The sequence below is a fragment of the Pteropus alecto genome, unplaced genomic scaffold, assembly GCF_000325575.1.
Source record: "Pteropus alecto unplaced genomic scaffold, ASM32557v1 scaffold270, whole genome shotgun sequence".
In the NCBI taxonomy this organism is placed as follows: domain Eukaryota; kingdom Metazoa; phylum Chordata; class Mammalia; order Chiroptera; family Pteropodidae; genus Pteropus; species Pteropus alecto.
The window spans coordinates 197,794-215,062 of record NW_006430735.1 but is presented as its reverse complement, the minus strand read 5'-3'; the positions used below and the strand labels follow the sequence as shown (position 1 = coordinate 215,062).

The 17,269-nt window shown below is 33.1% G+C and overlaps 1 protein-coding gene and 1 pseudogene across 2 annotated transcripts in view; one reads left to right on the top strand and one right to left on the bottom strand.

The window, feature by feature from the left end:
• Positions 1-17,269, bottom strand: part of ALCAM (activated leukocyte cell adhesion molecule) — a 180,783-nt gene that overhangs the window by 137,664 nt on the left and 25,850 nt on the right. The window lies entirely within an intron of this gene.
• On the top strand, positions 10,545-10,663 carry LOC112485221 (annotated as a pseudogene).

The following is a 17,269-nucleotide window of genomic DNA, read 5'->3' as shown; positions in this document are numbered from 1 at the left end:
AGGGGCACTAAAAGCACAGGATTTTTCTAATGGAGGCTTCTCCTCTTACAGATTGAGAGGGTTCACTCTGAAAAAGGAGGGAATGCTCGCTTCTCTGCCCTGCTCAAGCCTAGCTAGATACCACACACACACCCAGGCAAACAGAACCAATGTGTCACCAAACATATAAGTAATATTTTTCAGAGAGATTAGCACTAAAAGAACTGCATAAATATCTAACAATCATGAAACAAAGAACAAGATTGTAAAGTTTCTGAATTTTAGCACTGATGCCTCTATTTATTGTTAAGATAACTTGAGGCATCTTTGAGCCTCCTTCACTCATCTCCAGAATAAGACTCAAAATAGCTGAACATGCTGCCACCCACAGGTTGGGGGCAGTATAGTGAAATTAAGAGTAAAGACCATGTACTTCTAGTTCTACCACTTACTCCATGGCATTTAACACAATGGCAGACACATAGGAGGTGCTCCATTTTGACTTGTTCATCATAGGTAACAGAAGCCAGTCTCCCAAATTAGAAAGTAAGTCACTCTTTACTCATCGTTCAGCATAGTCAGTCGACGAAGCATTTGTTTCTTTGAAATGTCTATGTCATTCTGAACATGGTTTTACAGTCTGATGCCATTATACTCTAGCTGCAATTCACATTAAATTCCTGGAAAAGTCATATTCATTTCTCTCACTAATCTTGTCCTTTCCCAGAGAAATTTGCCTTTTTTTCCCTTTCACCTTTCTATATACCCAAATGTTATCAATGCCTTCGAATACTGACCATAACCCAAATTATGTCTCTCTTTAAAAATATTCTCTACACTGGCCTCACAACTATTTAATATTATTTATCCATAACTCTAAAATCAAGCGATGTTAATACTTCAATATAGTACCATACAAATTCTCATTCTTGTCCCAATATGCATTTGCTCTGAAATACTCTCTCACCTTCAATATAATAAAGAGAACATGATTTTTGCATTAAAAAAATTCTAAGTGTTAATCTGAATTCTGATGCTTGAATAGATGTGTAATTTAGTATAGTTTGGCTCCTTATAAAATGGGAATAACTACCCAACAGGCTTTTTTCTGAGTATTAAATGAGATAATAATAGCTAATAATATACATAATTTATTGAGAGCATACTATAGCTCAGGCCTCACTCTATACCATTTACATGAATCTATGCCTTTGATACTGAAAATAATTCCATGAAGTAGCTAAGATACCACTTCTCATTCATGGAGAAGTTGTGGCATGGAAAGCTAATGCAACTTCCTAGTAAATAGTTTGTGGCTTCTGAGCCAGCTCTCTTAATTACTAAAAAAATGTATCTAGAATAGTGTACCTGGTATATGCACCAAAATGTTAGTGAATGAATGAGTAATCTGAAATTTTAATAAAAGTGAATCTCTAAAAAAAAATAATACTAGTTGTATTTGTCGCAAACTATTCAAATTAAAGGCAATTTATTTGACTCAAGATAAAATAGTCTCAATGAATCAGTGTTACTGACTATATAATTAGACCGATACAAGCTCTATTTTTCCCTCCAGGAAAAATACGTGAACTCTTAACTATAGGCTCAAGGTTTATTAAAGCAGTGATTGCTTTGGACTTTAAAATACTAAGGGATTTTTTTTTTCTTTGTGTTATAGAATTAGAACAGCATGATTTATAGAATAAAATGTCATGTGTATATAATTTTCTAGTTAAATGTGTGAAAATACTGTGTTACCAACTAAAGTATTTTGGCTAATACTGAACTAATACAAATCTTTGTCATTAGAGAAACAAACATAGTCCTGGCTGAGAATTAGATAGAAGCACATCATACAGAATTTAAGAATACCTAATTATATGTTGTTGTTTTCTGAAAGAACAGATATAAAAAACATGCCCAATAAAATGTGATTAAATATTACCTGCAGTTAAAAAAATTATTATTCAATACTGAAATCCTAGGGTACCTAATTGAGCCTAATGTCTTTATTACATTATTGCCCCTGTTTATTCGCCACTGAAGGAATCCATACACAAATGAGACTCCATAGACAATACTAACAGTTACTTGTCACAATATTTTTTCCATAGGCTCTGAAAAATGTGCATCATGTATTTTTATTGAATAGTGTATGTGCGTTGGTGGGGGGGGAGTGGGTTAGCAAAGAACCAAGGATGTTATCATAAAGAACTAAGGATAGTATAATATGTTTGTAGTAAACTATTGCAATAAAGTTGTTATCTAAAGACCTTTTTATTTACCACCTGTATTAAAGGAACAAAGATCTTGTACAAAATTTCTATTTCATCTAGCTTTTTAAAAAATGCACTAGTGGCCAGTTGTTACTTTCATTGTTACCAGTAGAAACTTACAATAAAGTTTACAGTAAAACTATATGACTTACCTATATCCTATGCTGTAAAATGGGATGGCAACTATATTTTCAAACAGAACTGGTACAGCTGTTAGTTATGAGTCTAATAATTTCTGAAAAGTTGTTGAACTCCATTATTCCCTAGAGTAATGACTACACTTGTTCTTTCTGTCCATTAATGTTTCTCGTACTTGAATGCTTTGTATTCCATTGACTCTTAAGGAAGTGGCTAGAGAAAAAAACAAGTTTATCTGGCATAATTTCATATTTATCAGTGACTAAAACACCAGTTGTTTGGAAAGCTGTTCTATCTTATCACTGTTTAATACTCTGCTTTATAACACACCAAAGAAATCCAATACTGTCCCATAATGATAACACTCAGCATGTTGCACACATTAAATTATTGTTATGATCTCCATAAAGGAAGAAAGGCACTATTTTCTCCATTAATCACTTGTGGTCCTGAAAAGCATACATTTTGCCAAACGCTATAAAACATTTCCTAGGTAAAGCAAATATTCAGGAGCATTAATTCAATAATCAGTTTTCAAAAAGTGCATTGATTCAGGTAAAAAGAGGAAAATCAACAAATTTTCTGCCTGAGTGCATTACCAGTACCCCTAGAAACAGGGTTGGAGTGGCTCGTTGTTTTAAAGTATTGCTGCCCTGGAGCAGTCAAAATTGTTCAAAACTGAGGCCCTAGAAGTGGAGTTAAATTTTTCTAACCTCAAGTTTTTGACTCAGAAATTAACAAAAATCTCCCAGAAATTTTTTCAACTAGAGGACTTCTTTGGAGCTACACTTTAAATGCCATGGATTGGACAAGGTTATGGAACCTTGTGTCCTAATATTGCTGCATTTGGAGATAGGGCCTCCTATCCATTTAATTAAAGTTAAATGAATTTGTAAAGATGGGGCCCTGATCCAATAGGATTAGTGTCCTTATAAGAAGTGATATCACAACCATAGAGTTCTTTCTCTGACTCTCTCTCTGCTCCTAAAATGTGAGGATACAATGAGAAGGCAGCCATCTGCAAGGAAGAAGACAGCTTTCACCAATAACCAAACTGGCTGTCACCTTGATCATAAACTTCCTAGCCTCCAGTACTGTGGGAAAATAAATTTCTGCTGCTTATGCTACCAGTCTATGGTAGTTTGTTGTGGAGGACTGAGTTGACTAATAAACCTGGTATAATAATATAATTTTCCTTTCAAATAATTTCTGATTTCTCTTTTACCTTATATTTAAAATATCCTCAATATATGTTTTAATTTTGTAAGCAATTGAAATCCATTTTCATAAGAGATGAGAAAATAATTAGTCAAAGGGGAAAAATGAAGGTAAGATGAAAAAGAAAAGAGAGCAAGAGAGGAAGGAGAACATCCAACAGTAATTCTTTCCAAGAAGTTAGATAAGTCAACCATCTGTGATACATTTGCAGTACTTACCTTTTAGGGAATTTTTTAAAGTATTAATATTTTCTAATCTTTCTGATTTTAAAATATAAAATAGTATTTTTGATTCTTCAAAAATTCCAAAGTGTTTATATTTGTGCTTATACACATAAAAAGGCTTTATCACTTTCTCTTCCCCATTTATCTTCCATATTCAGATGGTTAGAACAGTGAGCCTATAGCTATGCCAGGCATATAGCAGTCTTGCAACAAATGTTCATTTTGGGGAAGAAAATTAAATTCTATCTTCACTATGTGACTTTCTTCACAATGTGAACTTATGTGATACTATATCAACTTGCATGCCTTATTCTCCAAGGAAATTTATTTTTTCATAACCACCTATTTATTTTAACAATGTACTATTAACTCTCAATTAGTAGCAACTACTTCTACTAGAAAAATAAGACTCCTTTGGGATCACTTATAATTTCTAGTATGCTACATTTTTAAAACATTCCCTATAGGAAATTTTATTACCATCTACTTAAAAGCCTAACAACATTTGGCACTTTATATTCATGTTCCTTCTTTACTTCTGGACTCTCCCTGTCGAAATGACCTTGGAAACATTGCAGAGTTATTGAGTACTCTGTGATGGAGTTTGAGGGATCACTTTTACCAATTCTCAAGGCAAAGTAACTCTCTCTTGACTTATTACCTTGTTTTCCCATTAGCACTCTTTAACCATTAGTGTTTCCCTGACCCCTGTTTTTGGTTTTCATTTTTATTAGGTATGTCTTATATAGTCCAAACTTAATTGTTTGACACATTTTCTCAAATCAGCAATGAAAAAATGGGGCATCAATCTGAATGTGACTCAGAACAAGACACTTATTAAACTTAGACACTTTGCAGAATTCTCCCCTAACTTCAATGTCTATGGTTTCATTATGGCCTTTATGAAAGTATATGAAAATTCAAACTATAACACAACTTTTTTTTTTACATTTTTGAGAAAAATGTGTAGAAAATTGCTATTTTGTATATATAGAGATTAATACATTTTTATCTTATAGAACCCTCTTTTAGAGAACTATAAAAATTGGGGATCCTACAGATGCACTGGAATTTGCAGGAAAAGAGAAATGATTTCAAAAAAAGCAGAATGAACCATCTATTCAAGGAAATACAGAAATGGAAGTTGATAAGGTTTATTTATAAGAAGGCAAAAAAATGATAGGAACAAAAGAGTAGGTGAATAATAATACATAAGAAATGCAAGGAAATGTTTTAGGGTTTGGTATAAAAAAATAGAACTCAGGAAAAATTCCATCTGTGACAAGTAGCATTTTTTTTCTACAGTGAATATTTATGAGATTCAAGAAACTAAAGATGAAATTGAATACCTAACATATCAAACACTAGCTTTTGTCCTAAATATATTTTTTATAATATGATAGGTTTCATTGTTATTTTTGTCACAGTCTTCTCATGCTGCAAATTGGAAGTTATGTAATAGTCACAGGGATATAAAGTACAGTATAGAGAATATAGTCAATAATATTGTGATAAGTATGTGTAGTTCCAGGTGGGTGCTAGACTAATAGGAGGGAATCCTTTCATAAATTATATAAATGTCTAACCATTGTGCTGTACACATGAAACTAATATCAAATAATACTGAATGTCAACTGTAATTGAAAAATAACAAATAAAATTAATTAAAAAAAAAAACCCTCCAAATTCTGAGGCAAATGAATCTTAATGCATCAGATTAACTTAGTAGCAAAACCAAAGCAAACCAAAGAAACAAACAATAAAACACAGAAGAAAAACAATCCAATCCCTCAACCATCACAATCCATGGTTTTAGAAAAAAAGTTTATTATATGAAGTGAATCAGAACTGTCAATTTTTTTTTTTTTAATCTCATGGTAGTACAGACTGAAAGAAGCACATCTGCTTGACTGCAGATTCAAGGAGAAATAGTGTCCTACTCAACCTTTCAGCTGTTTCTTAATGGAGAATTAACTTCAAAGCTTTTGGAACATTTAAATTCTTACTCTAAAGCTAGCCAACTCACAGTGCTCCCTGTCAGAAACAGAAATCTAATTTTAAATGAGACAGCTAGTGAAGATTACATTTTAATATTCTTAAAACCAAAACAGCCACTTCTTCAACCCTTTTATTCTGTTTCACCTTTAAAAATCAAGTAAGAGACATTTTCAAAATGCACAAGATTTGAACTAAAGTTTATACTTGATGAATTTAAAGACATCTGTAAGAAAGAATGAGCATAGCTATACATCATAGGAGGAAATGAGAATAAAACACATTTCTTCACAGAGTGAGTCAGCACCAATGCACCACATAATCAGATCCCTCAAATGAATCAGCAAAAGTACAATTTTTTTTCTGGTACTTTTAACCACTAGGTCACACCTCTCCTCTCAAGTTATAGAAAAGAATATAATACCCATTCCTGGAAAAAAAGGGTGGGGGGAGGTAATAATTCCTCCATTCTCAGAGACACTAAAATGGCTCATCATCAATCATTCAAAGAATATTGACAAAAAGAGGGGATAAATTTTATTCCATATGTCTAAGAAGAATACAAAATAAAAGCATAAATGGTTCACACTAATCATAATCACCGCTACTACTTCAAAAGAAAAACTCTAATGAGAAAAAGAAGAAGTGATATTTATAGAAAATGTACTGTATTTAGTGCTTTACATATGTTACCTTATTTAACTTTCATAACCATCATGAGAAGAGTATAATTATCTCCCAATTTCCTGATTTAAAAACAAAACCTGATACTAAACAATTATGTTCAAGGTAACAGAATCAGCAAGTGGTCAAGGTGGGATTTGAGCTCAGGTTAGAATGATTAAAAAGAGTTTATTATTTTCTCACTATAGTTCATTTGTTCATTCAACAATTATTTACTAAATATCTATTACTCTTCTATGCTGAGTATTTGGGCCAAAATGTTGAAAAATGTAACTATCACTGTCCTCAAAGAACTTAAGAATCATTTGAAGAACATTAGACCTGGAATAAGTAAATGCGACACAGTGAATGGAGTGTAAAAATTCTAGAGGATTTAAAAGTAGGTCAGCAAGAGGTGAGTGGGGAGTGAGAAAGAAATCAGAAAAACTTCTGAGAAGAGTCACTAGAAGAAAGGTGAGAGTTAGCCATATGAAACAGAAGCCTTAGAGGCAGAGGAAACAGTGTGTCTAAAGGCCTTGGGATGCAGTGGGTCAGGGAGACTTTTGGGGAAATACAGGAAGTTTAGTAAAGCTGAAGCTTGAGTACAGAAGAGATAAATTAGGCAAAGAATGTATGGTGCTGGGCTTTTCTTATAGCTCATACAAGGATTTTTGATCTTCAATGAGAGGTTAATGAGATGCTATTGAAAAATTTTAAGCAAGAGTAACATGATCAGATTTGAATTTTTAAAAAAATCTATAATATGAGAATAAATTATACGGTCTGAAAGAGATATGTGGGGAAATGAGTTAAGAAGCTACTGCAGTAGCTCAAGGAAGAAATAATGGTGGCTTGAACTAAGAGGACGGCGATGTATAAAAATGGAGAAAATATGTCGAGATGCAACCGATATTAAGGAAATAGAATAAATAATTAATTGACTGTGGGATATGACAAATGGAGATATGTCAAGGATAAAGACACTGGTCTAAAAATTGATTGGATGGTGGTGTCACTTCTCAAGATTGGGAAGACAGAAGGAGAAGGACTGTGAAGTAATTTCATAAAAATAATATTGTTATTATTATCAATAATAATAATGATGATAACCAATTGTTGAACTCATCTGTGTTGCAAAAACTGTGTTTAGTACTTTGTATATATTATCTCATTTCTCACAGCTCCTTCTCTGAAGTAATTATTCTTATAATCTCAATATAAGTGGAAAAATTAAGAACTGAACTGAAAAGTTTAGTAACTTTCACAGTTGTTATGTGCTAATGCTGACTGAATAGGATATAAGGAAAGAAACATTAAAAAAAATTAAATGGTACATCTGGAGAAAAGAGCTCAAGGCATTGACGAAATCTACACTTCATGGTCTAAGGTCCTAAGGGACTTCTAATAAATTTATTCTTCAATACAAACGATTAGCAAGAAGAGTCTATACTACACCCTTGAAAGAGAGAATGCAAGGTCTAGTTGGGAATGACAAATGTAGTAAAGAATCAGGAGCCAGGTAAAAATGAATGGAATGGGCTGACTTCGGAAGCAAGCAGGAGAGGTGAAAGATTATCCCCAAAGAACATTACTGAGCATATCTGCCTTGTCTGTTGGCAAGCAGTTAGTGCAGGAGAGTGCATGGTTGTTTTATAAACATGCAATGAAGAATATCAACAGGAGAATACACCCAAAATAAAATAAAACCTATATTTACTTTAGACCCCAAAATATCTGAGTTATCATGACTATACTTTAACTATACAACCCACAGAATGGCAGTAAAACCTACAAAATGAACATTCTCTGTGAAGTCTACTGATGTTCCTTTATGGTTGCATCAAAGAAAAGCCATATAAGGAACATACAGCATTCGACATAAATTTATAGGGATGATTTAAAAGGAAATGAGGGCATAAAGACAAAAATCATGGTAGGAAAGATACAACAAAATTCTATTAGGAATAACTAAAAGATTACACATAAAAATAAAACCAATTTCCATATGGCCACGTTGATTCCACATACTCATTTATATGGTTTCCAGAAGAGAACCAATAATTGTTTTCATGGCTGGCAATAATGTGGTTGTGGGGCTACCTTAAGGGTATATCTGTAAACTGTTGTCAGTAGACAGAAATTTTCATTTCCTATGACTTCCTATGTAAAAGCTGGTCCTGGAGGGTTTATTATTTGGTAATCTCTGCTAATCTTACACTTTACGCAATTTCTGCATTTTTACAATTTACTTCTAAATCAAAGACCTAGACACATCTATAAGATTTATTTGTTTTAGGAAAATTGTATGTTCCATAGTTCTTCTCTCTAAGGAACTTTATCTCAAGTAATTAATCCTTAAATCTCTAAGACCAAAATGATGAAAACAAGCAATTCATGTTTACCGAGAAAGAGCAAGTTCAGGCACTTGCCCAGAGTCTTTCAGAAAGTAAGCATGAAAAAATGTGCATCCATCAACTATTCCAACATGCTTTCTAAAGAGGACTTTGCAACATTTCCAGTCTATTAACCTGACAGTGCATGCAGAACAGTGCTTTACAGGGTAGCCAAAACTATCTAAGCTAGCATGGATCTTGTTGGTGTTCTAATATATCTCTTGAGTCAACTATATACTCATTGCTATGGATCAGATTAAGCTTGCTTCTGGCTCTTACCTTCCCCATAGATTCTTGAATGCTTTCCCTTCTTGCAAACTCTCTCTCTGCAAATATATCTTAAATGCTAGCATCACACTTAACTTTTTTCAGATACATATTGGGTCTTTTCATTCCCCTGGTCAAAAAAGCCTTTGATGTTTTATCACAATAAGCTCCAACCTCTTAGCCTAGATTTCAAATTTTTCTTCAATTTAATTACAACTTACATTTTTGGACTTTATTTCCCACTACACTCTGACTCTTAGCTCATTTATTAGAAATAAACAAACACACATATATATGCGTGTGCAAGAGCATGATATACACTCCAGTTTTCTGAACATGCTCTGAGCTTATTTACATTTATTCCCCCCATTAGTATTGGTCATGATGTTTTGCACATAGTAGGCATCACATTTGCTGAATGGAACTAAATAATATTTGGTAAATAATATCATAGCATATGGCCATTCTAGGCCTAAGTAAAGATAATTATGTACTATTCTATTTTCCTCCATTCAGTGAGTGCAAAATTTCAGTCAAAAATATTGCACATTCTATTTTGTAGTTATTTTTTTGTGTGTTTCTTCAATATTTAGAGATTGTAATGAAAAGGAAGACTACAATGATCAAATACATGTTGCAATAAGGAGAAGCTGTGGGCACATTATCTATTCAGTATTAAGCCTGCTCTATGTCAACTGTAGAGATACTTGATATTGTTTTATCTATAATTCCAAATAACTTACTAGTTAAATATCAATCCTTTCAACTGAAGGTCAGAGATGAGACAGGTGACTTATGCTGTGTCCAGTTATTAAGTGCCAGAGCAGGAACCAGAAATCAGTTATGTTTGACTGTTGAGCCTAGGCATGTTGTAGGCTACAGCACAATACTCCAGATCTGCAAGACTGAAATGATGTGCAAACGTGCATAGAGAAGATGGAGAAACTACTTTGCATCCTGCTTCATCAGCAAACTTATACAGAAATTTAACACCAGAAAGAACTACTATACAAATATACCTTTTCTATAACTATCCAATCTGTGATACTTAACCTAAAATATATGATGTCATCAGATATACTTTAAATTATAATAATTATAAAATATAATCTTCACTGACATGTTAAACATCAATCACTGTGCCAAGTAGTTAATTTACTAATTAATTTAATTTGACAAGAACACTGAGGTAAATACTGTCATTATACATATTTTATCAATGAAGAAATGGAAACTTAGGCATGTTATTAATCTATCCAAGTTCACATGCTAGCAAGTATTAAAATTTTGATTTAGAACCAGGCCTACTGGATTGGCAAGTATATTTCCTAACTTTATGCACAGATTCGTATAATCCAGGCAAATCTGAGCATGTGAAAATGTTAAATTTAGTCTACAGCTGTGACACCCTGAATGTGCCCGATCCCATCTGGTCTTGGAAGCTAAGCAGGGTCGGGCCTGGTTAGTACTTGGATGAGAGACCACTTAGGATGACCAGGTGCTGTATGTGTAAAAAAAGAAAGAAAGACAAGAAAAGAAAATGTTAAATTTAGATAAACCATTTATTATTGTTATATGATGAGGAGTATATATGCATGAGATTTATGATCATTTACTTTAAAAGGTTTCCTTGGAGAAATTCTAGTTAATATCCTCATTAACATACCACCAATTATTATTGAGTATCTAATACAAAATATTAAACATATTGGATGAGCATTAATATGTATTTGATATATTTATTTCATATTTTCTCTTAATATTTTCCAAAATTAGGAGGCTAGGGAAATTTTTCCTAAACTAAACAAAACCATCATTTGTCTTCTGCTCATGCTGACTTCTGGTGCTATATCTAAATCATTTTTCTTCTGAAGAACATAGAACCAAAGACTGTAAATCATCTCATGTGTAAAAGAAACACGGTGGCACTTAAAAAATAGGATTCTGAATTAAAATTAGAGTATTTTCCAAATACGAAAGTATGAGATTATTAACTTGCATAAAGACAAGTAAAAACTAATTTTATTAGTTTTAAGTAGAAAATCTCTCTATTTTGTTATACCCTTAACAATGTTACCAAGAGGTGTATTTGTTTAAATTTTTGAGTACCACATTTCAAATTAATTAAATTATACTATTCAAGCATTATCTACCATATCAGTTCACAATGAGACTAAAGCATATTTATTTCCAAAGCTTTTTGGCCTTCCTATTCTTTTTTTAACCATAGCCTCCAAGGTTGGAAAGGTGGAATGCTGAAGGAAACTGATGACCTAATTATTTGGGCACATGGCTCTCTTCTTTCTCCCTGTATGATATGAAAACTTTCAGTATTACTTTATAAAATCATAGGTCTGAAAGGGACTCTAGCAGTTTATCCCTTCTTTCTCCAGGTTTTACTTATATTGTTCTATACTGATACTATTAGTCCAGACATATAATGTCTCCAGGAGAAAAAGATTCCATTTCTTCCTTCAGGAATCTGTTTCTGTTCATAAAAAGTCCTTACCACTATGAGAGTTTTTCCCTTTGTTCCTGTTTACAATATAAAATTTTTTAATGTGATTAAATTATTTCTTATACTTTTCACCTTTAGGGTAAATATATTCTACACCTTCATTTTAGATTACATTTCTATCCTAGGTTATGAGACCTCAGACACAGAGGCTTGTAGAGCTTTCCATATGTTCTGCTCTTCAACATCAGAAACTGTCCGTGCCAGCAGGTTCTCAGAGTCACCTGAAGATGTCTGCTGCCTGAAAGGCAGCGTTGCTCTATTCAGCTCCGTTCACATGGCCAACCAGTACTCTAAACTTTTAGCAGTGCATACCAACTTGCCTTCTGGCCCTGTGCTGATTTTGATGAATAATGTTTTCATAGACGATATCCCATAAAATGGGAATAACTGATGTTATAAGGACTATTGTGAGAATCAAACGAGTTAAAACCTGATGAGTGCCTGACACACAGTAAATTGTCAATTAAATATTAGCTATTGCATCTGCTGCCACTGATATTATTTGCACTAGTCCTATTACTGCTATTGCTACCACTACTACTTCTACTGCTACTGTTACTGGTATATTCTCTTACTATTACTGTGGTTAATGCTACTACTATTACTTCTACCTCTACTTCTACTGCTATTATACCCTGACAGATGTACTTTCTTCCAATGAGTGAAGTATCCAGAGTGAACTGGAGTGCCTTGGAGGGCTGGGGGTCACCTCCTCCCAGTTCCCCACTCCTCTTAATTCCACAGTTGAGCTGGGTTCTCCTTGATTACATGGCCTCTAACATAATTATTATCCAAAGTTGACAAAGACACTGCAGCAAATTTATACAGATCAGGGCCTCTGGGTTTTCTAGCTCTTCATCCTTCCTGAGATCTTTCTGACAGTCTGTCATTTTGTAAGATATGCATTAATGTTCTTCCATTAGCATGAATAATTGAAAGTTCGTCTAATAGAAATATCTTTCAATATTATACGATGTTTACCAACTATATTAATGGCTTAGGAGAAGTACTATACACAAGTATATAGAAAATTATAAGGCTTAATCCAATATTAAATTTCTTATAAAGGTCTATAAATAGGGAATGTTATACTTTTTTTCCCTCTGTAAGTTGATGTAAAAAAGAAATTTTGAAAATAATTAACTTTTTCATAACAATTTGTATTGTGTCCCACAATCATTTTTAATATTTATTCCTCAAACAAATCCTCATGGGAGTGTTATGGCATCATCAAACACTTTTTCATAGATGAAAAGTCTAAAGTATAGATATGAAGCAATTTAAGGATGGGTCAAAATATGATTAGATTTCATAGTCTCTGAGATGCTAGCATGCTGTTAAGTCAATTAAAGCCTGCCTGCAGCAGAAAGGTAAACAGAATAAATGAGTTAGCGTTTAGATTTACAAATAAACAAACAGCGGATCACAAATCAAGTTAGTAAGGCCTATTTTCATGGAGGTACAAAAAACATTGGAGTACACAAACACAAACACACCACATAAACTCACACGTACACATACCCAGGAGAAACAAACATTAACCTATCAGCCCTGATTTCCTTTGAACCAACTCTAATTCTGTGATGTATTTTGTGGTAGACATCAGAGCAGACACTACCTCCTTTCCTCCAATTTAAGACAGCTTGCCTTTGTAATTTCTAATGCAGACTGACCAACCTGCCTTTCTCGTTGTGCTAATTCTGGGTGACCTGATTGGCAATCTTGGAGACTGAGACTGCAAACAGTATGGCTGTTCAGATGGCCCTGTTACAATATCAAAGGTGACTGTGAGGATAAAATAAAGCCAGTAGTTTAAAATTACAGGTGCCAAGTTCAAATTCATGTTGGTATTGTTAACATAAATATATAGACCAATCTGGTCTAAAGTCATTGTAGTTATATAGCTTCTGTTGGCAAGCTAAGGCACAATAATCCATTTATTGTTAGGAGAGGAAATTCTCAACATTATGACAAATCATCTAGAATTAGCACATATCTTAACAGAAATTTTCACTGAGTATAAATGAAATCACTAGATTAATAAGTTGTTTTACTTGCTTTCTGCATAAGCCATATACTTAAAACATACAAAGGAGAGGTTCAGTAAAGTTTTGGAAGTATTATTTTTATCATTCTCTTTGCTTAGTATTTGTTATTATTCACTATCTCAGAATTTTACAGTCTCTCCAATTTCTCTTCTCTGTTTTCCTGAATAGTAGATTCATTTCTATTCTCTTCTCTTCCTTCACCCAATGAATCCCACAACCACTTCCACCACCACTACATAGCATGCCATCTTCAGAAAATCTTTTACTTGAATATTTCTTCAATTCTGTGTAGGATATGCTCTTGCTCTGTATCAAACTCCTGAAGGCCTTTTACTTATCTCTGAAACTGGGACTGAAAAATGTTAAACATTCTTATTATCATTATATTGCTGTTCTGAATCTATAAAATTACAGAAGGGCATAAAAATGTCATTATATAAATGCAAGGGATACATTATGCTTGGGAAATGATATTGAAGTTCCTCAAAAATTAAAAATAGAACTACCATATGATCCAACAATTTCACTTCACTTCTAGGTATATATTCAAAGGAAATTAAAACAGGATATTGAAAAGATATCGGCACTCCCATTTTTATTGTAGCTTTATTCACAATAGCCAAAATACAAAAGCAGCCTATGTGTCCATCAATGGATGAATGGATAAAGAAGATGTGATATATAGGAATACAATTCAGCTACAGGGAAGAAGGAAAGTCTGTCACTTGTGACAACATGGATGGACCTCGAGGGCATGCTGAGACAAATAAGTCAGACTGAGAAAGACAAATACTAATGATAACACATATATGTGGAATCTAGAAAAGACAAATTCAGAGAAACAAGGAACAGAGTGGTTGCCAGGGTTGGGGAACGAAGCAAATGGGAGATGTTGCTCAAAGTGTACACACTTCCAGCTATAAGATTAACAGTGTTGGGGACCTAATGTACAACATGTTGATTATACCTAATACCATATCATATATTTGAATGTTATCAACACAGTAGATATCAAACGTTCTCACTTAAAAAAAAAAAAAAAAGAAAGAAAGAAATGGTAACTTTGTGATAGGAAGGACAAAGTAGCTAATACTTTGGTAGTAATTGTTTTGCAGTTTATAAATGTATCGAATGAATCCATCGTATATCTTAAACTTATACAATGTTATGTGTCAATTATATATCAATCAAGCTGGGATAAAAAAGGGAACATTTTGTTTGATCAGTCTATGACTCAAAAGTTCTCCTTCAACACTATTAATGAATAACATTAAAATTTTATTTTAAAATTATTTTTAAATGTTATATACATGTGAAAATGATGCTTTGTTATTTATAAATTAAATGACATTTGAGAAGATGTCAAAAAGTAGTTTTTAAAGTTTAATAGTAAAATATCTGTCTCACTAATGGCAAATGAAAAGTATCTACAAACATTTTATAAGAAAAATACTACATCTCATTGATGATCTGAGATAGTTACTGTTTTTGTTCTTCGTTTGTATGTTTAAAGTCACCTAAATTAACTTTATCAGCCTTCATAGGACAATGTAGTTACTCCTGTTTTTAACTTCAATTATTAGAAACAAGAGTAGTGACAAGATATAAAATCTGTATGTAAGAATAAAGATACTAATAAGTCAGTGATAAAAAGTAGGAGATGGTAGTGGGGACTGAGGTAAGGAGATTTAGGACAATGTTTGCTACTTTTTAAGAACAGTTTTTATACAATGGGATGCAGGCTGTCTGCTAAACAAGTTAATTTTAACCAGTGAGTAAGAATACTCTGTATTCTCAGGAGAATGGTAATTCTGCTGAAAGAGAGCCAAAGTTTTTCAAACAGAGTGACCCTTGTTGTCTTTGTGTGAACTGACCGGCTCTTTTGGATTTTCCAGGGAGGGCAGGTTTTCATAGTTTGGATGGTCAGAAAAGCCTAACCTGCAAGATTAGACTGAAAGCATAAAATTATCAAGATATAACATTAAACCCTTATGAAAGAGAAACTAATATAATAACTGGGTATAGTCTTTTGCTTATTCTATTCACTGTTTTTCTTTACATTAAAATCTGATTAGGAAATTTAAAGAGTTGCAGATAAATCTACTTAGGTCTAGTATGTGTATATATGGTGCAGTAACAGATATTCATTGAAACTAAATATTTTTGTTAGCTACTCTGAATTATTTTAACTAGTTATTTAGCATATGGATAATAACTAAATTAATATTCTAATATAGTGTTACATTTTTTATCTTCTCAAATTTGTAAAGTTTAAGAGGAGAGATGACAATTATAAATACACAACAGTGACATGCAATTTCCTTTAAAGCTAAAATGTATAGGACAAAAATAGCTCGGTCAGAAAACATTTACTGAAATGTGTTAGGTACGATGATGAATATAAAAATAAAGTGACCAGTGTCCAAACTTTATCTGAATAATTTCTGTTGAATTTGAGGTCTATTTATTTATGAAATGGAAGAGACCATTAAATCCAAGTACCATTTTTTCTTTTTATTATTTAATGATAAGTCTATTGCTATCTATGCTTTAAGGGAATCTTAAATATGCCTTATAAGAAATTCACATTTGGGGCTGTGCTTCTATGTACTTTGGGTGAATTGCCCAAAGTCACTTAAGATTCACAAGGAAAAGGGTTGAGAATTAGAACAAACTAAAGGAAGTGTAAAGGTAGAGGGGGAAAAAGAGGCTTATAAGGGCTACAAGTCCTTTTTGCTACTCTTGGCAGAAGGCACAAAGTGAAACACAATCTCTATTGCTGAAAAAATGCAGACATGAATTAATGGTGATTAAAAATTAGCAAATATTATCAGCTTCTTTCAAATATCTCTCCTAAACATGCTATATTTAATGGTTTAGGGTACAAAAGATAAGACCAAAGCAGAAGCCATAAAAGAGGCTTTCATACTAGGAAAATAATTTATACAACAAACACAAGTGTAGTCATTCCAGCTGGCATGCTGCTATCCATCCTAATTATTGCAATAAATGAACCACTGGCCATCACTTTTTAAAAGACTATGGAAAACTGGAGGGTTACCAAAAGATCAGAAAGAAAAGCTTTATGTTAAAATAAAGTGATGATTAAATTGAAAATCAGGCCATAATGCTGATGATACATGTTTACTGGGATAAACAAGGCAGCTTTGTCTTCGAAAATTATATCCATCTGACCTTCTAAATTTCTTGATAAATTGATAAGCAACTATACAATTTGTGTGCTCCACACACTAGATTGCATTTACAGAAAGCATTTTTACTACTGGAAATAATTACAAAAAGAGTCCTGCAGTGGGCATGGGTCAGTGGAGGATAGACTAATTGGAAATCTAGTGGGTAGACAGCATTGCTTTCCTTTAGTAGAGCTGTTCCCAAACTGTGGTCCCAGGATCAGCAGCATCAGCAACACATGGGAATTTGTTAGAAACTGAAATTCTGGACCCCACATCAGAAGTATTGAAATCAATCTGAAACTCAGGGGGGTTGGGCCCAATAAGTTACATTTTAACAAGCTCTCCGGATGATTCCA